Source organism: Pongo abelii, chromosome X (assembly GCF_028885655.2).
Source record: "Pongo abelii isolate AG06213 chromosome X, NHGRI_mPonAbe1-v2.0_pri, whole genome shotgun sequence".
NCBI lineage: Eukaryota > Metazoa > Chordata > Mammalia > Primates > Hominidae > Pongo > Pongo abelii.
The window spans coordinates 126,819,603-126,846,509 of NC_072008.2; the positions used below are offsets into that span (position 1 = coordinate 126,819,603).

Sequence of the window (26,907 nt, forward strand, 5' to 3'; positions counted from 1 at the left end):
ATTTTGATTACTGTAGCTTTGTAGTAAGTTTCAAAATCAGAAAGTATGAATTTTCTAATGTTCTTTTTCAATATTGTTTTGGCTACTCTGGGTCTCTTGAAATTTCATATAAATTTTAGGGTAGGTCTTTCCATTTCTGTAAAAAATATCGAAATTTTCATAGGAATTGCATTGAATCTGTGGATTGATTTGGGTAGTATTGCCATTTAAATTTTTTTATTTTTAATTGTTGATAGTACATAGTAGGTGTATATATTTTTGGGATACATGAGATGTATTGGTGTAATGTGAAATAAGCACATCATGAAAAATGGGGTATGCATCCCCTCAAGCATTTATCCATTGAGTTGCAAACAATCCAATTACACTCTTTAAGTTATTTTAAAATGTACAGCTACTGAAACTCTGAAAACTTTTCTACTTTCTGTCTCTATGAATTTGACTACTCTGAGTACTCATTTAAGTGAAATCTTACAGTATTTGTCTTTTTGTGACTGGCTGTTTTACTTAGCATAATGATCTCAAGGTTAATCCATGTTGTAGCCTGTGTCAGAATTTTCTTCCTTTTTAAAGCTGAATAATATTTCATTGTATGTATATATGTGGGATGTATATATATGCAATGTATTGCAATGTATGTACATATATACACACATATACATGGAATTTTGGATATAAGCCATTTTAACTGGAGTGAGATGATATTGTATTTTTGATTTGCATTTCTCTGATGATAAATAATGTTGAGCACCTTTTCATATGCCTGTTTGTCACTTATAGGTCTTCTTTTTGAGAAATGTCTGTTCAAATATTTTGCCCATCTTTTGATCAGATTATTAGATTTTTTTAATACAGTTGTTCGAGCTCCTTATATATTCTGGTTATTAATCTCTTGTCAGATGAGTATTTTGCAAATATTTTCTCCCATTCTGTGGGTTGTTCTTCATTGTGTTGATTGTTTTCTTTGCAGTGCATTAGCTTTTTAACTCGATGTGATATCATTTGTCCATTTTTGTTTTGGTTGCTTGTGTTTGTGGGGTATTGCTCCAGAAAATTTTGCCTAGACCAATGTCCTGGAGATTTTTCTCAATGTTTTCTTGTAGTAGTTTCATAGTGTGAGGTACTAGATTTGTCTTTAATCCATTTTGATTTGTTTTTTTTTATATGGGGGAAAATAGGGGTCAAGTTTCATTCTTCTGCATTTGGATATCCAGTTTTTCCAGCACCATTTGTTGAAGAGACTGTCTTTTCCCCAGTGTATGTTCTTAGCACCTTTGTCAAAAATGAGTTCACTGTAGGTGTGTGGATTTGTTTCTGAGTTCTATATTCTGTTCCATTGGACTATGTGTCTATTTTTATGTCAATATCATGCTGTTTTTGGTTACTATAGCTCTGTAGTATGATTTGAAGTCAGACAATGTGATTTCTCCAGTTATATTCTTTTTACTTAGGATAGCTTTTGCTACACTGGGTCGTTTTTGGTTCCATCTACATTTTAGGATTTTTTTTTTCTATTTCTATGAAGAATACCATTGGTATTTTGGTAAGGATTACATTGAATCTGTAGATTGCTTTGTGTAATGTGGACATTTTAACAATATTGATTCTTTCAATCCATTAACATGGAATATCTTTTCCTGTTTTGTTGTCCTCTTCAATTTCTTTCATCAGTGTTTTATAGTTTTCCTTATATAAATATTTCACTTCTTTGGTTAATTCTTAGGTATTTAATTTAATGTGTTTCTGTTGTAAATGGGATTACTTTTTAAATTTCTTATTTACGTTGTTTTCTGTTGGCGTATAGAAATGCTCCTGATTTATGTATGTTGATTTTGTATCCTACAACTTTACTGAATATCTTTATCAGTTCTGACATTTTTCTTGTGGAGTCTTTAGGTTTTTCCAAATACAAGATTATATCATCTGCAAACAAAGATAATGTGACTTCTTCCTTTCCAATTTGGATGCCTTAATATCTATGTCTTGTTCGATTGCTTTCGCTAGGACTTTCAGTACTATGTTGAATAACAGTGGTGTCAGTGGGCATCCTTGTCATGTTCCAGATCTTAGAGGAAAGGCTTTCAGTTTTTCCCCATTCAGTATGATACTAGCTGTGGCTCTGTCATTTATGGCTTTTATTATGTTGAGGTATGTTCCTTCTATTCCCAGTTTTTGAGGGGTTTTATCATGACGAGATGTTGAATTTTATCAAATTTGTTTTCAGCGTCAATTGAAATTATTGTCTTTATTCTTCATTCTGTTGATATGATGTATCATACTGATTAATTTGTGTGTATTGAACCATCTCTTGCATCCCAGAGATAAGTCCCACTTGGTCATGAAGAATAAATCTTTCTAATGTATTGTTGAAGTTGGTTTGCTAGTATTTTGTTGAGGGATTTTGCATCAATATTCATCAGAGAATTGGCCTGTAGTTTTCTTTTTTTGATGTGTCTGTGTCTTGTTTTGTTATCAGAGTAACACTGGCCTCATACAGTGAGTTTGGAGGTATTCCCTCATCCTCTATTTTTTGGAATAGCTTGAGTAGGATTGATATTAGCTCTTTAAATGTTTGGTAGAATTCAACAATGAATTCTTCAGGTCCCAGGCTTTTTATTACTGGGAGACATTTTATTATGGCTTTGATCTCATTACTTGTTATTAGTCTGTTCAGGTTTTGGATTTCTTCCTAGTTCACTCTTGGTAGGTTGTATGTATCTAGGAATTTGTCAGTTTCTTCTAGATCTTCCAATTTATTGGTGTATAGTTGCTCATAGTAGGCACTTATGATTCTTTGAATTTCTGTGATATTAGTTTTAATCTCTCTCATTTCATTTATGATTTTATTTATTTGGGTCTTCTTCTTTTTTAGTTAGCCTGGCTAAAGCTTTGTCAATTTTGTTTAACTTTTCAGAAAACCAACTTTTGGTTTTATTGATCTTTTGTGTTATTTTAAAATTTCAACTTGATTGATTTCTGGTCTGGTATTTATTATTTATTTTCTTCTACTAGTTTGGGTTTCATTTGGTCTTGCTTTTCTAGCTCTTTAAGATGCATCCTTAAATTGTTTATTTGAAGATTTTCTTCTTTTTTTTGATGTAGGCACTTATAGCTATAAATTTCCCTCATAGTACTGCTTTTGCTGTATCCCATAGGTTTTGGTATGTTGTGTTTTCATTATCATTTGTTTCAAGAAAATTTTTAATTTATTTCTTAACTTCTTTATTAATCCACCGGTCATTCAAGAGCATATTATTTAATTTCCATGCATTTTTCCATGTATAGTTTCCAAAATACCTCTTTTTATTAATTTCTAGTTTTATTCCATTGTGGTCAGAGGAGATGCTTGATATTATTTTAATTTTTGGAATGTTTTAAGGCTTTTTTGTTACCTATCATATGGTCTATCCTTGAGAATTATCCATGTGCTGTGGGATATTGCCATCTTAACGATATTAAATCTTATATCCATAAACATAGGGTGTCTTTTCATTTATTTTAGTCTCTTTAATTTCTTTGAGCAATATTTCATAGTTTTCAGCATACAAATCTTGTGCCTTCTTAAGTTTATTCCTAAACATTATATTCTTTTTCATAAGTTGAACTGTTAATTTCCCTTTCAGAATGTTTATAAATATTGTATAGAAATGCAACTGATTTTTTGCATGTTGAAATTGTATATAGAGACTTCAGTAAATTTATTTATTAGCTCTAATAGTTTTCTTTGGAACATTTAGGGAATTCTACATATAAGATCACGTCATCTGTGAATTTTATTTCTTTCTTTCCAATTTGGATACTTTTTATTTCTTCTTAATTACTCTGGTTAGAACTTCTGGTATTATATTGAATAGAAGTGGTGAAGTTAGCATTTCTTGTCTTCTTCCTGATGTTAGAGGAAAAGCTTTCTGCTTTTTCCAGTATAATGATTTTAGCTGTTAGCTTATCATATATGGCCTTTATTCTGTTGAGGCCATTCTTTCTATACTTAATTTGATGAGAGTCTTTATCATGAAAGTATGGTGAATTATGTCAAATGCTTTTTCTGAATTTATTTGAGATGATGATATGTGAGTTTTGTCCTTAATTCCTACATTATGATATATTATGACGATTACTTTTTGTAAGTTGAACCACCCTTCCGTACCTGGGATAAATTTCACTTTGTCTTGGAATATAATCCTTTTAATATCCTGCTTAATTCAATTTGCTAATATTTTGTTGAAGATTTTTTATTTATATTCATAAAAGATATTGGGCTGTAGTTTTCTCTTTTTGTGTGGTGTCTTTCTCTGGCTTCAATTTTAGGTAAATGCTGTCTCATAGAATGAGTTGGGAAGTGTCCCTACTTTTGCAGATATTTGGAAGAGTTTGAAATGGATTTATGTAATTTTTCCTTAAGTGTTTGGTAGCATTCACTAGTGAAGCCATATGGTCCTGAGCTTTTCTTTGTTAGGAGGTTTTTGATTACTACCTTCAATCGCTTTGTTTGTACTTGGTCTATTCAGACTTTATATTTCTTCTTGATTAAGTCTTAGCAGGTTGTGTATTTCTAGGAATTTTCACATTTTTACAATTTGCTGGCATATAACTGTCCATAATAGTCCCTTAATATTCTTTTTTTTTTCTAAGGCATCCGTTGTAATATCTCCTCTTTCATTTGTATTTTATTTGCGTCTTCTCTCTTTTTTTCTTAGTCTAGCTAAGGGTTTGTTGATCTTATTTTTTCCAAAAACCAATTCTTAGTATTGATTATTTTGTATTTGATTTATTTTTGCTCTGATCCTTGTTATATGCTTTATTCTGCTAACTTTGGGTTTAGTCAATTTTTCTTTTTCTAGTTTCTTGAGGTATATGGTTGGGTTATTTATTTGAAATTTTTCTTATTTCTTAATGTAGGTGTTTATTGTTATAAGCTTTTTTCTTATTACTGCTTTTGCTGCAGACCATAAGATTTGTTATGCTGTGTTTTAGTTTTCATTCATCTCAAGATATTTTTAAATTTTTTAAATTTCTTCTTTGACTCTGATAGTTATCGTGCATTAGATAAGATAACTGCTGCACCTAGTCTTGTCAGACTGGCTTTGTGTAAGAGATGAATCTCACCAATCAGCCTGGTCAGAGATTCTAGGTCCCTCTCAAATCCTTTTGCTTGTCCGAACCACAGTCTGTGTTCGTAATGGCCCCAAGTAGATTAGGTTGTGCCACGTCCTGTTATTGCCTTCAGATAGGTGAAGTAGAAACCACTTCCTCAAGATGCAGCTGAAAAGGTTGTGGGTGTTAGATGAGTATTCCAGTTCATTCTATCCTCAGGGAGAAAGTAAAAGCTGGAGTTTATCTAACACTCTCTTAATAAACTACCTTTTTGTTCTTTGTGATCTAGGGAGTCTCATAAATTCAGAGCCTTGTCAATTCTCAGAGCTAGGTGATTTAGGAGCCAGACTCTGAGGTGGGAGCTGCAAAAGTTGGGGTGTTTGGCTCTGTGTCCCCACCCAAATCTCACCTTTAATTGTAGTTCCCATAATCCCCACATGTCATGGGAGGGACCCAGTGGGAGGTAATTTAAACATGGGGGTGGTTACCCTCATGCTGTTCTCATGATAGTAAGTTCTTATGAGATGTGATGGTTCTATAAGGGGCTTTTCACCCTTTGCTTGGCACCTCTCCTTCCTGCTGCCATGTGAAGAAGGACATATTTGCTTCTCCTTCCACCATGATCATAAGTTTCCTGAGGCCTCCCCAGCCATACAGAACTACGAGTCAATTAAACCTCTTTCCTTTATAAATTACCCAGTCTTGGGCAGTTCTTTTATAGCAGCGTGAGAAAGGACTAATATAGGGTGTTTGATGAATGCATAAACTGCTTCTAGAAAGAATCTATACACATGGATTTATATGTCTGCCACTGTCTGAGAGATGAGGCCTGGGAAGTACCTATACTTCCATTCAGGCTCACGGAAGTCTATAGTTTATTTGCCCCATCTGCTCCCAGATATAGGCTAGCCAGAAGCCTGACTCTCTGGCAAAAGATGTAAAAGTGTGCAGACAAACCACTTCCAGGGAGATATAGGGAGCTGGACATTTTAGCCCATTCCCTATGGACTTATCTCAGGCACTACAGCTACTGGACATTCCTTTGTACTCATTCAAAACCACCTCTTTGTTGTGTGTGGCCTAGGGAAACCTGAGAATGCTGAGTCCCTTTCATTTTCAGGGCTATGTGATTTGAGAGCAAAAGCCTCTGGGGAAACCATAAAAGTTGGGGCACTATGTATGTGGTCCAAACCCTTTACTCCTCAGTGAGAAGCGGGGTATTGGAGATTCCTTCCTGATTATATGGTATTGTCACTGGTGGAGGGTGTCCACGTTCTTGGCATCTTGAACAAAGAATTGGACAAAACGCACAAACAAAACAAGGAAGGAATGAAGGGATTTATTGAAAATGAAAGTACACTCCACAGTGTGGGAGTGGGATTGAGCATAGGGGCTCAAAGGCCATGTTACAGAATTTTTGGGAGTTTAAATACCCACTAGAGGATTCCATTGGTTACTTCGAGTCTGCCCTATGTAAATGGAGAGGATGAAGTAAAGTAACAAAGTCATTTACTTGGCCAATGCTCTATGGAGAGGATATTTCCTGTTATAGCTGACATGTTAATTGGCCTTATGTTCCCTGCCTCCACACCCTATTTTCCTGCCTCATCTCCCCCCCCAAGAGATGTGATCCCCATAAATCTTTATGGGAGACAGAAGAACCAAAGGTCTTTCTACTGTAACTGCTTCATTCTGGCTTGCGGTGTAGTTCCTACCTACTGGGGATTATGAAACTCACCCTGCTCTATCTAGTGGAGGCAGGGTAGCTTCTTGATAGCCAGGGGTGGTGTCTTCACCTAGAACTGGCTGAAACCTTTTTTGCATGATCATCTGAAGCTTGATGGTCCCTAGGCGAGAGGAAATGAATTTGGTTAAAAGATTTAATGGGAACTTCAGGGGATAGATAGCTATACTGTCAGAAATGTTTGCTGCAGAGATTTGCAGGAGAAAAAACAAAACCTGATCTGTTCCAGAATCTATGTGTTTCCTTAAAGTCTTAGCAAAAACGACTCCATTTTGGTTTGGTTTGGTCTACTGGGGCCTAGTGCATGAGCTCAGTCCAAAACAATGGCCTCCCAGAATTTTGTTTCAAAAATTTTCCCTTTTTGGTCAGGTTCTCACTTAGGCAAGAGTGTGACCAAAACTTAGGACCTTACTTAGCACCACTCTTAGTTACCATCATTTTGGGTTTCTGGTCTCAATGCATCATTCATAGGTTACAGTGTCTTCATGGTTGCACATTTCTTTCAGCTCCTGTTATTCCAGTTGAAGAGAGACCATATGGCATTCTGGAGATGGCTGGATGCAAGCATTTAAAACCTTTGAGAGAACACAGTGCACCAAGGAGATTATTATGATTACTGGGAGGATGATACCAAGAGTTTGGAGTATACTCTCTACCCAAGTTCCCCATAAACCAAACCTCCTAAAACTAAATAGATCAAAGAATGAGCTAGATAAAGAGTTTACTCACTTGACTAAGCAACTTCTTCATCAGTCCCCTACCACTGATTTTCTGTAATCTTCATTTGATGTATTTCCCCGTAGGCTGCAAGTGCTAGCAGCTGCACAGGTACTTTTCTGTTTAGCTAATTCTATTATTTAGCATAACTTTCACAAGAGAATCTAAAGTTTGTTGTGTAACTGTAGCCTTTACAGTAGAATTTGCTATAGAACCTATCATGAGGGATACATTTCTAATCATTGCTTCTTTTACTTTAAACCACAGAGAAAGGACCTAACAAATGATGCACTTTTAGAACAGTGAAGGCCTTTTGGCAATGTTCTCTTTAACCCATGATGTTGGTTAAGAGGAGTAAACCAATGTTTTGTTTTTCACTGATTATGAAGCAACATATGCAGCATTTAAGTTTCTTACCTACATTGTGCCTTCATCTTTTATTTATCAAAGTATAAGGTTATCCATGTATAAGGCTGGCTTTAAACTTCTGCACAACAAATAAAAGAATACCACATAAGTGCACATAACAGACCCCCTTTCCACTTCTATTTTTCATAGAGGCATAAGCAAGAAAAAATATTCAAAGATAAGAGTTTCATGTAATAGAAGTCTTAATCTGTGAACTTGGGAAAAGCTGTTCACATCAAGGATGCCATCCTCTTCCTGGGAGAAATTTCTCTGGTTAGTTTTAGCTTGAGGGTTCCAATGGGTGCATACTTCCAAGAGTGTGGAGGGACCCTTCTCAGTTGTGAGATTATGAACCCAAAGCCCAAGGTCCTGAGGTTTTGTTGTAATGTAGATGGCAAGGACAGTTTTGCTCTGATGTTATCAGAAGATCCAAACCATAAAAAGCATTTTTACCTGGTGAAAATACACTGTAGCATAATAATCTAGTGTTATAACATCAGCCCTCTTGCATGGGAAAGCTTTTATACAACCAGAAAACATGCATTGAAAATAACAAATGGGCCAGGCATGGTGGCTCACGACCTGTAATCCCAGCACTTCGGGAGACCGAGGCAGGTGGATCACCTGAGGTCAGGAGTTTGAGACCAGCATGGCCAACATGGTGAAACCTCATCTCTACTAAAAAATACAAAAATGAGCTGGGCGTGGTGGTGGGCACCTATAATCCTAGCTACTTGAGAGGCTGAGGCAGGAGAATTTCTTGAACCCGGAAGACAGAGGTTGCAGTGAGCTGAGATCATGCAGGTTGCAGTGAGCTGAGATCGTGCCACTGCACTCCATACTGGGCAACAGAGAGAGACTCCACCTCAAAAAAAAAAAAAAGAAAAAAAAAAAGAAAAGAAAAGAAAAAGAAAAAATCGAATGGAATCCCTTTATAAAAGGTTTAAATGGCCCATCAGGTGACCAAATGTATGTGAAGCTTTAATTGTCTTCCCAGGAATATGGGACCAAGCATTGGTTATTAACTATTTTAAACAATTTCAGTATCAGCAGGTTTAACATGAAAACATGACAAAGCATTTTCTTGATATTTAATTAATTTTTGTTCTACATGGGTTAGTAGCTTTATACAAGAAAATTTGGTTATTTCTGTGGTTTACAATAACTTAACATAATAACCATAATTACAATTGATAGCATATAGCATTTTAGAAATCCCATACAATTTTGGAACATATATTAGTATTATTCACAAAAATATAACCTAAAGAAGATTGAACATCATTTTGGCAATCCCATGTACCTAAACATGTCAAATAATCCTGTTTACCTCCTTTCTGGATGCTTCCAAGGGCCCTTTGATCCATCCAGAAAGCCAGGCATTAGGAAAGACAATTTTGAAACTGAAGTGTGATTTTGGAATTCTGTATTACCATAAATTATTTATTTTGCCAAAATGATGTTTCAGAAATTTTAAAGAAGCAAAAACCTTTTACCAAAGAAAACCCCACATTCTACTGCTTTTACACACCTTGCATGTAAAACTGTTTCTAGTAGTCTTAATTGCATGTTACAATGGTGACTCTTAGCAATTTTAACTTTAATGTAAAACCTGGTAAGTTATGTTCTGATAAGGTTTGACTATTTTCAGCATAGCTGGGGGCGTGGCAAACTCCACATATCCCCAGGCCTTACCTAGCTGGAAAGCAGGCAAGTTAAATAATTTTCAAAAGCCAAAGAAGCAGTTTATGACTTTAAAGCATTTAGCAAACCTAATATTTGAACATAATTTACACCACATGTTCACATTTTGAAGACAATTATATTTTACCAATAATCTTTAAAACCATCTTTATTTCCCAAAGATTGCTAAAGTCACGTGAACTAAAGGGCATTACACTTTCTACTTTTCTGACAAAATATTTGATTTAAGTTCTTCTTATCATTAAGCTAATTAATTTAGAACTTCACGGAGGAGATTAACCAGTTTGCAGAGAGAAAGAGGCCAGAGACTGACTGGTAAGAAATTCTTACCCTTTTGGTGGCAGGCCAGGTTTCTGGTTTCTCTCTCCCTGAGTGGCCCTGGGGACCCTGCTTGACTGTTTGCAAACAAACACATTGCCATGAATTAAGAATATTCATATATAGTTGTCAAATTTTGGAGAACCTAGGTAGAGAGAGAAATATGACCCAAATTCTATTTGTGAGCGTATACTCAACACACTTAAAGTATCAGGAAGCCTAAAATCCAAAAAGTTAGTTTAAGAATAAAAAGCTGGTGTGCTCCAATAATTCCTGCAGCCCAACAAAGGTAGCTTAGGAATTCCAGATAAATGGAACAAATAGTGAGCTGCTAGAAATGCATAGGAAACAAAGTAACTATTCACAGAACCGAATAAAAGGTTTCTGCTAGCATGGTTCTATATATATGAATACACAAGCAAAACCAGAAGAGAAGAAACAGCAAACAAGTTAAAACTGAAGCAAAAACAAATAAACAGGAAACCAACCTTAAATTTTCCTAATCAATTTACCCTGGAGGGTACAGTGTTGCCTAGGGCTCCAAAAACCCACATAATGAATATTTTATTCCTGATACACAATTCAATATCCTTAAGTTCATCAATATTATACCTCCTGTGCAATTAAGAAATTCACTTTAGGCACATCACCAATAAGTACTCTAGCACTATCCACACAAAACAGTAAACGTAGTGTGAAGCAGTGCAAGCATGTATGTGAAATTTGGCTCCACACTAAATCCAGCTTCATGCTTAACTATATTAAAAAAAAAGAATTGCCAAACTGCCAATGCATTTCTTTATAGTGCTTCTTATTTTACTCAAGACTATGAGCTTTAGCTATGAAAATGTTAGCCAAATATTTCCAATTCTTTATCAGCTTTTAAAGAATATGTTATTATTTAAACTTTTTCCACATCTTTCCCCCTACTTAATGATTCCTTACTACGCTGTTTCATAAATAACCTTTTCAAATCTGTAATTTGAACTACCTTTTAGATAACTTCTGAATTAGACAAAATTATTATTTTTCACTAATAACATAACCCTTTTGGGCACATTTTGTATACCGAATTACGTGTTAACTAGAATTTTATCCTTAGTAACCTAAAACTTTAGTGGAGCCCTAAAAAGCAAGAAATCCTGAACTATCTGATATGGGCATTTATAGATAAGAACAGTTCCACAATTTTAGAAACATATTGCCCCATATCACAACCCCTTCTTAATTGGAAATGACTCAGATATTAAATGAGCATCAAAAATAACTTTAATATTTTAATTTACACAAAAAGTTTACCTAAAATATTTATCTCATTCACTGTACATAATTTTTAGTTTTAACACAGGAGACATGAGACATCAATCAACATGCTTAAAATGAACATTGGTTTGGTCTGGAAAGGCAGGACAACTCGAAGTAGGGAGGGCGTTTGGAGGTTGTCAGATCATAGGTGGGAGACAAAGGGTTACATTCTTTTGAGTTTCTGGTGAGCCTTTCCAAAGGAAGCAATCAGATATGCATTTATCTCAGTGAGACTTTGAATAAAATGGGAGGCAGGCTCACCCCAAGCAGCTCCCAGCTCGAATTAACACTGACATTTAACAATATCTAACAAAGACAATCATAAAATTCAGACAAAATGTAGGCTGACAATTCTGAAGGCATTTCTATTTTTATTCCACCAAATAATTTTAAAGCTGGCTTGTTTAGTAAAGTTATACTTTAAGTCACGTGAACTTGAAAATTGCTTAGACTTATTTACTTAATTTATGAGGCCCTTTTACTTGTAAGCCAACTTTGGTAGACACAACCTATAACAATAAGTGTACATACAAATAAACACATCTAGACCTGTATACACACAAGTAAATGAAGATCCAATAGCTTGGAACCTTAGCCATGAGATAGCAGTATAAGCTTGCCAGTTTTAATTTGCCCCAATAGATAATCCAATGAAGGCTATGAACCAAAATTTGGGGTAAAGTAGTCTCCACGGCAGTTTGATTTTTAAAGGCCAAACCTCCCCAGACTCCAAAGAGCAGTGGGGCCAAACTGTACCAAAGGAGGGTGTCACATGTTAACCAGGCTTAGGACCGAAGCACAAAAGCCTGGTTACATTCAATGCTATTCTACTTTCCCATTCAACAGTAAACTTGAGATTCCAAACAATGTTGTGGCCAAACAGCATTGCAATTGTGAGAGAAAATTCTAAGGAGGGCTTTTACTACTAGACCTCAGAACCTCTGCCAAGAGCGTCCTCTTTGCAGTGGTTGGGGTCTGCAGAACCTATGAAGCATCCTCCTGTGGAGTCCAATCTTAGAGTTCCAGACGTTTCTAGCCTTAGGTGGGTGCCACATGCAGGTTTTCCCCTCCAGAGCATACCATGAGCTTTATAAGAATAGCCATGAACTGTAATAAGATCTAGATGCTGGGTGGGCCTTTTTGTTCCTTAGCCAGTTGAGTATGATAAGGGAAGAATTCAGCATAAGAGAAGAAGGTTTAAGTCCCCTGAAACATGTGCGAGTGTGCTCCAAGCTTCACTGCTGGTACGGATCAGGAACCACTTGTGGAAAAGATTAAAAAATAAAATTCCTTCCCCTTTCGGGGCAGAGCAATTATTCCCATTCATTCCTAGGCCTTCAGGCAGTACTAAGGAGTGATCTCAGCCAATTGCTCTCAATTTCCAAGGAGCTACTAGGAAACAGCCACTGAAAGACTGAAAAGGAAAGAGAGCAAAAAAAAAAAAAATGAAAAAAGACCCTGCTCCCTTAAGCGAACCAGGCAGTGGCGGTAAGGCTTCCCTGCATGGAAGCCTCTTAGTTTCACTGGCCATGGCCAGAAACCTGCAGTTGCTTCCATGTTTAGACGCTGCACACTAAGGGTCCCAGGTTGGAAAGGAAAAGAGAGGGAGAGCCCCTGTGTGGAGCAGAAAGAAGAGGGAGAAAAATGAATCCCAAACTTTAGGGTTATCTCTTCCTCCTGGCTGGGTCACCAAAATATGCTGGTGGAGAGTGTCCAGGTTCTTGGCATCTTGAACAAAGAATTGGACAAAACACACAAACGAAGCAAGGAAGGAATGAAGGGATTTATTGAAAATGAAAGTACATTCCACAGTGTGGGAGCCGGCCCAAGCATAGGGGCTCAAGGGCCCCGTTATAGAATTTTTGGGAGTTTAAATACCCTCTAGAGGATTCCACTGGTTACATCGAGTATGCCCTATGTAAATTAAATAAAGTTACAAACTCATTTACTGTTGGGATTCACTCAGGATGGTGGCAGAAATATTAAAGGGAAATATTAGGGAAAGTTATAGGAAATAGTCACAAACCTTTTGGAAGGCTGAAAGGTTACATAGCTTGTAATAACTGGACAGGCTGAAGGCAGCCAGTTCTTACCCTAGAGCATTAGGTCATAGGGTAAATACTAGGGTCAATAGAGGCTTCCCCAGTTAAGTCTGTTTACCCTACCTCCATTAACTAACCTTTGAGCCAGCTGGCCCTCTTGGGGGCAGGTCGACTAGGGATATTGCCCCCTAATGGTATTTACCTTAGACCTGGGTACCTGAGCTTTAATCATTCCTTGATCTACTCTCTTAACCATCTTAATTATCCACAAGTGTGTTTACTCAAAGCTTCTGTTGTTAATTATATACCAAATAAATGCCTGGAGTGCAAGCTGCTTAGGGCCGGCCGCAGTGACAAACCTCTCTTGGTGTGCAGGCGGTCGGACACTCAGCTGGACTGGCAAAACAGAATATCTGTGTGTCAGTGTATGTTTTATTCATCTGTCGTTTGGGTCAGGGTCTGCAGGCAGAGCCCCGCAACTAATGCCCTCAAGTGTGAGGAGCAATATCTCAATTTATGGCATACACCTTACGGAAAGGATATTTCCTGTCATAGCTGAAATTTGAATCAGCCTTATGTTCCCTGCCTCCAGGCCCTATTTTCCTGCCTCAGTATTGGTGTCTAGGGTGAGGTTTGTGCACAAGTGTGCTTCAGCTCTTTCTATCCATTTTGATGTGGATATGTTCTCAGTTATCCAGTGTGTAGGAGTCTCTCAACTAGGTTCTGGCTTTCTCTCAGAGGGAGTTGATTCATGTGTAGATATATATTCAGCATGTCCATGGTGGAGTGGGGGTGAAAGTCAGGAGCCTCCTATTCTGCTATCTTGCCAATGTCACCAAGGCAGTTGATTTAAAGTATTTGTCTAGCAAGTCCAATGTTTAGGCTTCCTCAAAGATGATTTAGTATCTTTTTTTTCCTGTTAATTGTCCATACATTCTATACATTTGCCTGTCTTGTAATTTTGTTGTTAAAAACTGGACATTTTGAACATTTTAATGTGGTGGCTTAATATCAAATTCCTCCTGAAGCAGAAGATATAACAAAGAAAAACAAGTTTTCCTGTACTAGGCTGACTCACTCTAAGGCCCAGCAATGGGCAGGGCTGTGTCGGGGCTTTTGATAGCACTATCTGCAGAGCCAGGGCCCAGAAGGGATGGGCTCCAGAGCCTCTCCCTCCCATCCCAGAGCAGGGATGAGAAAAACATGTTTTTCCTCTTTAAGCTTCTCCCTCCTCCCTTCCCCCTTACTATTCTCATAATTATGTTTGCGACTTTTGTAAGTTCCTGTTTTTCCTTCTGTGCAGCACAGCAGAGTCACAAGATATGATTAAGTTGTAAAACCTGTCACTGTTTGACAAATTGCCTTTGGTCTGCTTCTGTAAGCTTGCTTGCCCACCCTACAGGTTTCTCGCCATCAAACTGGTCAACCCCCTTTCTGATGCGTGTATAAAAGTCAAGCGCTGTCTTTGTTGAGGGCTCAGCCTTTGGATGTTAATCCACTGGGCTGGTGCACACCTAATAAAATCCTCCTGTCCCACCCATTGGTCTCTCCTGTCCCCTAGATCCCTGCAACCTTTCCTCTTCCTGGGATTTGTTGTTTCTCTTTATCATAAGTTACAGTTTTTGTTTAGTGACTTTTCCAATGTATCTTTGTACAAAAAAGTGTATTTGTCATGTGTGGTCACTGAAGTCTCTGTTATGTTAGCTTAATGTTTAGTGATTTGACAGATATTTTCTTAAATTACTAGAGCCAAAAGCAGTCTTCTAGTGTTTGCAGCTGGGCGTTTTGTGTGTGTTGGAGTAAGCCTTTAGCACTCAAATCAACAGTTTACAACTTCGCCTTTACCTGCACATCTTGCCTGTGCAGAGTTTGAATGTCACCCACAAGTGAGAGCTTACAGACTCCCAGGTCATCTGGGAGTGCTTCCAACCCTGGATATGTGCATGGACTTCTCAATTTCCAGGAATATGTGGGAGCTTTTCAAAGCCTTTATTCCCCAAAAGCATCTTACTCCTGACTTTCCATTGTATCTGTTGTTTGCCCAACTGATGTACATTGTCTCAGGCAGAAGCTGTTAGTTAATTTACTTTTAAATGTTTTTGATGAATGCCCATCCTCCATGTACTTACTTCTCTACCCTCAAAGAGCTCTAGGTTAGGCAAACAAATGCAAGCTATTTATGTTAGTACTTCAGGGAGCCACTAGCTAGGTAAAAACTTTAAAAACATGGTCTATGGTACTACCCTGGCACAAGGAATCCACATTGGGAACATGGACTGATGTCTTCAAGACCCTTACTAAGCTTGTGAGTCAGGGATGGGGCAGGGGTAATTTGAAATTTAACAAAGCTTTCTTTTCAGCTTTCAGTCACCTGTTTCTTATTGAAGTGTTCTCTTGAGAACACAATTTTTTGAGAACACGGTTCACTCGGCTCCCTTTGGTACCAGAAATCCACACTGGGAATATGGACCAATTGCTTAAAGACAAACCTCTGGGCAAGCTATTTGGCAAAAGATGGGCCAGGGGGCTGTATAAGACTCTCTTCAGTGAAATGGGGTTACTTCCTGATTGGCTGTGATAGTGTGTGAGCTGAGTGGCTATGCAGGGCTTCTCAGCTGTGTAGGTCCACCCGTTTTCCTGGGGAGTAGAGCGTTTCATGAGTTCAGATGTTGGAGTCTTGTCCATTTCACCAGGCCTAGGCTCTGGGAAGCCAGGGTATTGGTGTTTCAGGAACCCATGTGAACATAGTGGAATAATGGTGGAGCCTCAGGGATGGAAGGGGTCAGTGGTTATTGGTCCCCAGGGCATGATGCACTCTAGCTGTGGGTCTAGTTTCAAGATGGCACCATGTTATAGCAGCTTAGGTTGTTGGGGCTTGGGATGCCAAGGGAATTCCTGCTCTGGGGCCATGCAGTAGTGTGGACTCTAGGCAACTGTCCATAGTAAATTTGAGGACTGGCAGACCCTTCTGTAGCAATGACTGTTGGCATCTGTGGCAAAGATGGAGACTGCCAAAGGTCTTCATCTTACCTTTTCCCTTTAACAAGAAATTCCCTCTGGCTCTGAGCTGATCCCAGTCGGGGAGACAGTGTGGTAAAGGCAGGATGCCTCAGTCCCCTCTCTATGGTGCTATCCTGGGCTTTTTTGCTCCACAGGGATTTCGCCGTTCTTCTGGTGTGCCTATGTATACTTCCTCAGTTATTCCAGTTGAAATATAGTTGTTTATTTGTTGTTTGGGTCCTTTTTTGTTGGGGAGGGGCCAAGCGCCAGGTTCTTGTAGTTGGTCATTTTGCTGGTGTCACTCTACTCACCCTCATTCTCACAATACATGGCTTGAGGATATCAGGACACCTTCCATACTTGTCATGAAGTCAGTCCATTTGGTTTCCTCTGTTGCAAAATGCTCTTTGCCTCCCACCTTCTCCTCGGAATTGTTGCTTTATAAAGTACACTTTTTTTTTTCTCAGTGAGGGATGAGAATGTGCAGGCATTCATTTTGATCTTCGACACTGTTTCCTATCCTCTCCTGATGCATTACTCTACCTAGAGTTCTCTCTTCATGTATCTCTTCTGGCTCATTTTTTTTCTGTGAGTAGAAGATACATTTTATTTATTTCCTCTTAGCCCAGGCTATTACATAGTGTGCCAAATCAGTACCCAGAGATAATCAAGTAGTCTTTCTTAGTCTAGGGTTTGTGATTTGTCCAATGTCTGGATAGAAAAGTGAATCGATAGCAATGACTTTAGGTATTTTAGCCTTTTGCCCCAGTAAGTGTTTTCATACTTCCCAGACTGTATATCCTGACTTTCAGTTTAGAAAAATATGGTACCTATGGATCACCTTGGTGAATGAGGCAGGTGGGACTTTCTGAATCAATTTATTTTTCTCATAGACCTTTGATGAGAGCTGGTGTTCAGTGTGCTTTTCCTTGTTATTGATTTGTTTGATTTATTGGGAAATTTTGCTAGGAGCATTTGACTTAGCTTTAATGGAAAGAAGATAAATTAGATATGGCCTCTGATAAGCTGGTGTGTATGTGTGTGTGTGTGTGTGTGTGTGTGTGTGTGAGACAGAGAGAGAGCGGGAGAGACTGCATTTTGTTGGTGCATTTAATGAAGAACTGATTTGCCTTTTTTTTTTTTTTTTTGAGACAGAGTCTCACTCTGTTGCCTAGGCTGGAGTGCAGTGGCACAATCTCGGCTCACTGTAACCTCCGTCTCCCAGGTTCAAGCAGTTCTCCTGCCTCGGCCTCCTGAGTAGCTGGGATTACAGGCATGCACCACCATGCCCAGCTAATTTTTGTATTTTTAGTAGAGATGGGGTTTCACCATGTTGGCCAGGCTGGTCTCGAACTCCTGTCTACCTGCCTCAGCCTCCCAAAGTGCTGGGATTACAGGCGTGATCCACCATGCCCGGCCCTGATTCACATATTTTTTAATGAGAAAGTAAATAACTGCAGAAAAAAGAAGGGTCAGGTAACCATTGTTAGAAACTTGGAGTATGTATGAGTATAGGCATTCTGCTAATATTTGCTATGGAGGCTGAGAAAAAACCTTACAGTAGAATGTTCTATTTTATTATTAATGGGGCTAGTGACACTTCTTTCTCGTAATTCATTTGAATGCCTTGCAACTCTGGATGGAGCTTGCTGGCCTCTTGTTACTCCTGATATGTATGGAAGACAGATGGATATCAGCATTAGTGCTGGTTTTAAAAGTGCTTTAAGCCAAAAAGCTGAAGAGTTTATAGAGTTATCTTCCGCACTGTGGCATTTTGCCTGAGAAGAATTCAAGGCAAATGGAACAATGGTATTAATAATAAAAATAATAGGTATTAGTTATCAGTTCATACTAGGTGACAGTTAATATTTTATTGATTATTCCTAAATCTTGTAACATTAATAGTATAGTCTCTACTCTATGTATAAGGAAACTGAGACACAGAGAATGGAGATAATTTTTCCCAGGTTACACAGCAAATGGTTCAATTCCAGGTCTCTGTGAATGCAGAATTCTCTGTTTCCACTGTGCCTCAATCCTTTTCATGGATTTTGGTTTCTTAGTGGTATCATATATGCTTCCTTTTTCTCTTTCTCTTCCTCAAGTAGCTATTGTTTGAACATTTTTTATATCCAGGCACTGTGCTTGCCATATATTATCATTAAAACTCACAATGGCCCTGAAAGACAAATATTACTATCCTGGTTTTACAGATGAGATAATTTTCCATTTTGCTATACTGACTCTCCTTGTTCTTAGAGTCACCTATTGTCCCTGGCCTGGGTACCTTTGAGCTATGCTTTTTCTCTTCCTTCCCTATTCTCGTTATAACTTCCCAGACCTGTTTCAGGTGATTCCATCATCTTGCTACATGCTTGATGGGTGATAATGATTTTCTATGTTACCTTTCCAGCTTGTTAGCACTTTCTTAAGAGACCCACAGGCTTACTGCTCACTATAAATTTATGGACTTGCTGAAGCTTGTTTTTCCTCAACTATGATGAAAATCCACTGTATATCCAACAATTATGTTTGCCCATATCAAATCACCTTCCTAGAATTTTTGGACAAGGGGAACCAATACAAACAAATATGCTTTTCTTACGCTGCTTGCTGTGGTGTGAGCACTGAAGTCCTTTTTTTCTGACCCAGGAATCTCTCGTCTTCTGTTGGCATCCATGAAACAGTATGATCTATCTTTTTAGTTTGCAAGTAGGGCAAATCCAAGACCCTTCACAGTTCTTGACAAATACTGTACCTAAGGTTCTTCAGTGGGAAAAGGCTCTATTTCTAGCCCTATGTGAGGGCTGGCTACTCTAGGGGAACCTTTTGCAGCCCTCCAGAGTTCTCTGTGTTGCTCTTTTTTTTTTTTCAGTACTCTGTTCTGTGAACTCAAGTCTCCTTGTTCTCTCTATACTCTCAGCTCCTTCTCCTTGACTCAGGGAATCCTAGAGGCTTCTCCCCTATTCTGTCTCCCTGTATTGCATTCTGAAAACTCTTTTCAGGCAGTAAGCTACCACGATAATTTGTTTCAAGGATCACTATTCTTTGATGCTTGATGATCTGTGTCTTGAAAACTCTGTTATTGTGTCTATTTTTGGAATACTTTTAGGTGAAAAGAGAATTTGGTCCCTGTTACTCCATCTTGGCCAGAAGTGGAAGTTGAATCTGTCTTTTGAAAGTGGATTTCATATTTGGAAACAACCCAAGGAAAGGGGTAAGTAACTCAAATTAATAATGTTGGCCATGCTAATTTCTCATACTCCTCTTCCCCAAAAACAATGTGGTAGTAAAGTAACCAACCTACTTTTTCCTGTGGTTTCAAATTTCTGTGGTTTAGAATTATAATTTATATTTATATTTATTTATTTATTTATTTAAGACAGAGTCTCACTCTGTCGCCCAGGCTGGAGTGCAGCGGCACGATCTCGGCTCGCTGCAACCTCTGCCTCTTGGGTTCAAGTGATTCTCCTGTCTCAGCCTCCCAAGTAGCTGGGATTACAGGCACCCACAATCATGCCTGGCTAATTTTTTTTTTTAATTTTTAGGAGAAACGGGGTTTCACCATTTTGGCCAGGCTGGTCTCCCACTCCTGACCTCAAGTGATCCACCCTCCTCGGCCACCCAAAGTGCTGGGATTACAGGCATGAGCCAATGCACTCAGCTTAGCATTATAATTTTTAAAGACGAATTTCAGTGGCTTCCCTCCACTCTTCCCTCTTCTACTTTAATAATTATTGTAACCTACAAAGAAATAAAAGTCATGAGAAAAAATGGCTAGGGTCATATTTTTACCATCAGCCACTCTTCCCCAACACCACAATTAATTTAGTAGACAAATTTTCTGACTCTTTCCTTATTGATGTCTCTTATAATTTTCTCTTTCTTAGTGCCATACTTCAGGCTGGCCTTTGGTCTGGATTATTATAAACCCCACCACCCCTTAGTTGGTTTCTTTCTTTTTCTATCATTCACATTAAGGCCAGACTGGCTTTCAAAAAACAAAAACAAAGCTGATCTATATCATTTTTGCTTCTTATAATGATCTTTCCCATGAATATAGAATAATGTCCAGCTTCCTTTTGCCCACAATCTGTTCTCTGCTTACATTTATCATCTTATTTTATGTACCACAGTCTCTACCATTGATAGGGTTATAATCCACAAATTACAATGTTGTAAGGAGCTCTAAATGCAAACCGAGTGAGGGAAGTTTGCCTTTCATATTCAGGTCCAATTCTCTCCTACCTTCGTGCCTTTGCTTATTCTGTCTCTTTTTGCCAGGTATACCTCATTTTGCCTGCCTTCAAAGAATTTTTTCAACTAAGAACCACACCATAAGACCTCTCCAGAAGCCTCCAATTGGAATAAATCCCATTGCTTCTTATTTTCTCATAGAAAATTGGTTGTAGTTGTATTAGAGCACTTAACAAACTGTGCTTTGATTTACTAGAGTAAATGTCTGTCTCCTTTAGTGAACTGTGAGTCCCTGGAAGGCAGGCCTTATTTCTCTTTATATTCATCATAGCATCTATCTCAAGGCCTTATAGATAGTATGTGTCAAATGAATTTCTATTGAATTGAAATTGGTTAAATCAGGGAACTTATTTAGCACATGAGAATAAATCAGTGTACTTTCATTCACTGACATCTGCAATCTGGTCTGAGTTCAGTGAAATTCCAAGTATATAATGTGTCTTTGGGTCTGTGAAGACCCTGCTCTCTCTTTTTGAACAGCCTGCAAGCAGAATCTTCATTTTGTCACCTAAATGCACGTGGCACTACTTCTTCCTACCTTCTCTAGGCAATGTCCTTTGACAGCAGCTTCAAACATGGCTATACCCCTGATTCATCTGGGGGAATTGTTTTTTTCTTCTTTCTTTTTTTTCTTGAGATAGTCTCGCCCTGTCACCAAGGCTGGAGTGCAATGGCACGATCTTGGCTCACTGCAACCTCTGCCTCTCCTGGGTTCAAGCAATTCTCCTGCCTCAGCCTCCTGAGTAGCTGGGATTACAGGTGTGTGCCACCACGCCCGGCTAATTTTTTGTATCTTTAGTAGAGACGGGGTTTCAGCATGTTGGCCAGGCTGGTCTGGAACTCCTGACCTCATGATCCGTCCGCCTCAGCCTTCCAAAGTGCTTGGATTACAGGCGTGAGCCACTGCGCCCTGCCAAGAATTGTTTTTTTTTCAGCAATGCAGTTACTTGGGTTCCATCTGAGAACCACTGAGTTGGAATCTCTGGTGGTAGGGCTCAGGAATGTGTGTGTTTAGTAGGCACCTGGCACTTGGTGATACTTTAGTACAGCCAGATTTGAGACCTACTCCTCTATGCTCGAGTCTAGATCATTCCCTGTATTTACCCTCCTGTCAAAATGTATATACTCTGAGTCTCCTGCCTTTGAGACTCAGATTTCAGCTAGCTGTAATTTTGAAAAGTGGTTCGATTTACTTTCAAACTCGCCTTCATTCAATTATTAATGTCTTCTCTCAATGGTGTTTGCTTTTTCATTAAAAAACAATTTAATAGACTTTATTTTTGGGGGTGGTTTTAGGTTCACAGCAAAACTGAAAGTAAGCATTTAATTTTTAACAGGACATTCTCGAAGACAATGTAGAAAATACTGCTTTTAAGAAATAACAATGTTTAGACTTTTCAGAAGGAAAGAGTTCACCCATTTAAGGAATATTTTTAAATTGCTGTGGAAAATAGACAAGATGGGGTAGGACTGGTCATGTGCCAACTTGAGTGGTCTAAGAAGTGAGGAGTGTGTGTTGGTTTTACTTAATCCTCATGAAACGGATTTTCCATAAGAAAGAGGATTTGATTACAGGAATAAAAACGAAAGGTTATTATGTTGGGCAGATGATTTCACAATCTACTACAAAAGTGTACTTTGCAAAACATCTTGTTTTGATGGTGCTAATGGCACTGGGTGGAATAGTCATAGAACCACGATGCCCTGAGACAAAAGGAATGTTTATCTAAGGGTGAACACTCTGTATAAGGTTGGTCTTATGTGAAGTTAACTTACAGATTCTTATATAAACTAACACACATTTTCCCTTTCCATTGTAAGTGTCAACTGATTCTTACTTTATGAATTGGTGAATTGTTCTTCCCTGCTGTGGACATTAGCTGCTGAGATCTTGGGAAGAAGTGAATTCATTTTGGTGAGTGACAATGTGTTTAATGAAAATCTTAAGCCTCATTAGCTTAAGATTTGTTTAACATTAAGATTTGTTTAACCTTCAGTTGAGGAGAAACCCCTTTTTTGGCTGTTGATTTACACATTGATAAGACATTGCTCTTACTACAGTGATCAAGAAATTCTGAAAATTGTAGCACTATTAGAATTATGATATTTTCAGGATCTATTCTATGTGAGAGCCCAGCTCAGGGTTTCTCTCTGAGATAGCACATATGTATTTGCAGTTGAAGCAGTGACCCTGAAAATCTGATTGTTGACTGGGAAAAGCACTTTCAGAGTCAGCTTCTTCTGTAATTGGTTGACACTCTTCTTTCTCCATGGAATCAAGTAATAGAGAAATAAATGCAGAGTAAATAGAATTTCATGCTTGTGCAAGTCACTGGCAAGATCATCTTTGGGTCATGCAGGAAGGGATGTTCTGTCCAGAGGAAAATTGCCTGGAAGGAAAATATTTTATTTTAGGCTCCCTTCTCTTACTTACTCAGTTTGAAGTTTTGTTTTTCATATGCTGCTCCTTTGCAGAGAGATGTACTGGGAAGGAGGGAACTTTAAACCTAGGGATCAGATGAGCTATTGCAGCATTATCAAGTGAGTGATTTACTCATGCAGCTCTTGAATATTACAAAACTCACCCAAGGCTAATTGTATAAAAGGAGAGAAGATAATATTTAACATTCTATTTTAATATTAAATTTATTTATTTATTTAATATTAGTGTCTACTAATTTTACCTATTGGGCAAAATGATGAAATAGACAAAGTTTGCCTTAGCATATAAATTACCTCAATTCTGTTGGTTTTCTCTCTCCTCCGTTTCCCCGCATCACTTTTCCTGCTACATTGTATTAATTTTTATTATTTATTTATTTATTTATTTATTTATTTATTTATTTATTTTTTGAGACGGAGTCTCGCTCTGTCACCCAGGCTGGAGTGCAGTGGCTCGATCTCGGCTCACAGCAAGCTCCGCCTCCCGCATTCATGCCGTTCTCCTGCCTCAGCCTCCCGAGTAGCTGGGACTACAGGTGCCCGCCAACACGCCTGGCTAATTTTTTGTATTTTTAGTCAGGATGGTCTCAATCTCCTGACCTCATGATCCGCCCGTCTCGGCCTCCTAAAGTGCTGGGATTACAGGCGTGAGCCACCGCGCCCGGCCAACATTGTATTAATTTTCTAACGCTGCTGTAATAAATTACCACAGACTTAGAGGCTTAAACCATACAGATGTATTATCTTATAGTTCTGGAGGTCAGAGTTCTGAAGTCCAAAGTGGATCTCATTGGGCTAAAATCAAGGTGTTGACAGAGTTGTATTCCTTAATGGAGGTTCTAGGGGAGAATCTGTTTCCTTATCTTTATGGTTTCTAGAAGCCACCCACATTCTTTGGCTTATGGCCCCTTTTTCCATCTTCAAGGCCAGCAATGATCAGCCAAGTCTTTTTCATGTTGTGTCACTCTGACCTCCTCTTCTGCCTCCCTCTTTCACTTTTAAGGGCCGTTGTGATTACATTAGATGATCCAGGAAAATCTCTCTATATTATTGTCAACTGATTAGCAAACTTAATTCAATCTGCAGCTTTAATTTCCTTTTGCTGTAGAGCCTATCATAGTCATGGGTTCTGGGGTTTAGGATGTAGACATATTTTCTTGGGGCTGCATTGTACTGCTGCCACATATGTCAAGTGTTCCAGACTTTTATTGTGCTCATTGGCTGCCCAGAATTCCTGACACTAATCTAGGATTGTTACTTTTTAAAAACCTTGTAATATAGGCTGGGTGCCGTGGCTCACACCTGTAATCCCAGCACTTTGGGAGGCTGAGGCAGGCGGATCACAAGGTCGGAAGTTTGAGACCCAGCCTGGCCAACATGGTGAAACCCCATCTCTACTGAAAATACAACACACCAGGTGTGGTGGTGGGCACCTGTAATCTCAGCTACTCGGGAGGCTGAGGCAGAATTCTTCAACCTGGGAGGCGGAGGTTGCAGTGAGCTGAGATCGAGCCACTGCACTCCACCTGGGGGACAGAGCAAGATTCTGTCTTGGGGGAAAAAAAATCTTGTAATATAATGGATAGATAGGAATACAAGACTAGGAGGCAGAAAACCTTGGTTGGAAAATAGCCTCTCCACTTATGAGCTGTGTGACCTTGGGCAAATTGTTTAAACTCTTAGAGCCTCATCTTCCTTATTCATGACCTTTCCTCTCTCCTCTATCAAAGCATACTTTTTCTATATTCTTTCTAGCAAGCCTCAACTAAAATCTCAAGTTAATTTGGAAAAATGCTAATTCAAGCTAAGATATTAATAAGTGGTAATGGTTTCATCCATCACCACTCCCTTCCCTCCCACCTGCACACACATATACCCTCTCAAGTAGCATTTATATTTCAGTAGGACAAATTCACCTGGAAGGAAATCATTTTATTAGGTGTGCAATGCAAGTAATTATAGTAGTCTGCTGCCTACCTCTCAAAACTGGCTTTATCCCTGACGATTTAAGAAGAAAGTATCTGTAGGATGACCAGAGGACCTGGTTTACCTAAGATAGTCCCAGTTTATGCCTGTCGCCTCATTTTACTCTCAAATATCCTGGTTTGGGTCATACATTATATCGTCACTTTATTTATTTGGTACTTGTTTATCAATGCCTGCAGTGTATTTATGAAACTTCCTTTCTACCTTTGACTTTCATGAAAGCAGGGGAATTTTAATTACTTTTTATAGCTTTTGCTTCTGCCAGTAGCCTAGAATCTGCATAGCATGGCTTCTGGGTGGCTATTACTGACTGAGTAATTCCATATTTCACATTTCAGCCATCATTATTTTTCCAAGTAAAATTTGTAGACCACCCCTTATGGACTGAATTGTGTCCCTCCCCAACCTCATCAAATTTATATGTTGAAGCCCTAATCTGCAATGTGACTGTATTTGGAGATAGGCCTTTTAAAGAAGTAATGAAGGTTAAATGAAGTAATAAGGGTGACTGGAATCCAATAGGACTGGTGTCCTTTTAAGAAGAGGGCGAATTACCTGGGATGTACAGGAACAGAGATAATACCATGTAGTTTCTATAGCCTCTAAGCTTTCTCGAATTTTTAATGACAACTCCAGGTATCTCAAAAATAAGCAGGAATTTAATCTTGCTTATTAGGACAAAGCAAGATGACAGCTATCTGAAAGTCAAGGAGAGAGGACTTAAGAGAAACCAAAACTGCCAATACCTTGATCTTGGACTTCCAACCTCAAAAATTGTGATAAATAAATTTCTGTTGTTAAAATCACCCAGTCTGCATTAATTTGCTGTGGCAGCCCTTGCAGACTAATACACCATCTTTATAGGAAGCAGTTAGAGACCTTGTTAAAAATGCGGTTTCCTGAATGCTATCCCAGACTAACTCAGAATTTCTCTGGTAGGGCTCAAGGAAACAAATGTTTTCCTCAGGCACACTAAACTTGAGAACCACTGAAACAGGGCCTTGCACTAAAATTTTTTTTTAAATACATGTCTTCATTATGTGAAATGTTTGTTCTCTCTTTACCTTTTTTTTTTTGAGATGGAGTTTCACTCTTGTTGCTCAGGCTGGAGTGCAATGGTGCGATCTCTGCTCGCTGCAACTTCAACCTCCCAGGTTCAAGCGATTCTCCTGCTTCAGCCTCCCGAGTAGCTGGGATTACATGCATGTGCCACCACGCCTGGCTAATTTTGTATTTTTAGTAGAGACAAGGTTTCTTCATGTTGGTCAGGCTGGTCTCAAACTCCCGACCTCAGGTGATCCGCCTGCCTCGGCCTCCCAAAATGCTGGGATTACAGGCGTTAGCCACCATGCCCAGCCTCTCTTTATCTCTTAAGGGACTTTTTACCTAGGTAGAAAGATTAAATTCTTGCTTATTTTTGATATACCTAGAGTCATCATCAAAAATTCCAGAAAGCTTAGAGGCTATAGAGACTATATGTATGATGAATCAAAAGGGAGAAGAATATATCATTTTAGGGGAAAGTTAGGATCAAGAGTAACCTAGAATTCGCCCTTTAAAAAGGTCATCAGGAAAGCAATTAGAGCTGGGTTTGACCATTGCCCAGCTCATACCTTCTTCATTTCCTGGAGATAATTAGCAATACTTAGAAATAATGCTTTGCCTCTTTCCTTGAGACACTTAAGAAACTTTGACTTTCAAGTCTTCACCTCTGTGGGAAGCACCCTGGATCACACATTTAACCCTTCTACCTCTAATACAGATGCACTTAGCCCCCAGATATTTAATCCCATCTCAAGAGAGCTAGATTAGGCACAGGGAAGCTAAGAGACATGAACTCAATTGATAAGCATCTTATTCTATAAAGCTTGAGATGTTCATGCCTCAGAA

The 26,907-nt window shown here is 38.6% G+C and overlaps 1 long non-coding RNA gene across 1 annotated transcript in view; it reads left to right on the top strand.

Annotated features, from left to right (window-relative positions):
• Positions 1 to 19,549, top strand: part of LOC129053030 (uncharacterized) — a 33,393-nt gene extending 13,844 nt beyond the window's left edge. The window contains exon 3 of the long non-coding RNA XR_008518159.1: positions 19,445 to 19,549. This is a non-coding gene — a long non-coding RNA (uncharacterized LOC129053030). The remainder of the gene's footprint in view (positions 1 to 19,444) is intronic.
• Positions 19,550 to 26,907: the final 7,358 nt, after the last annotated feature.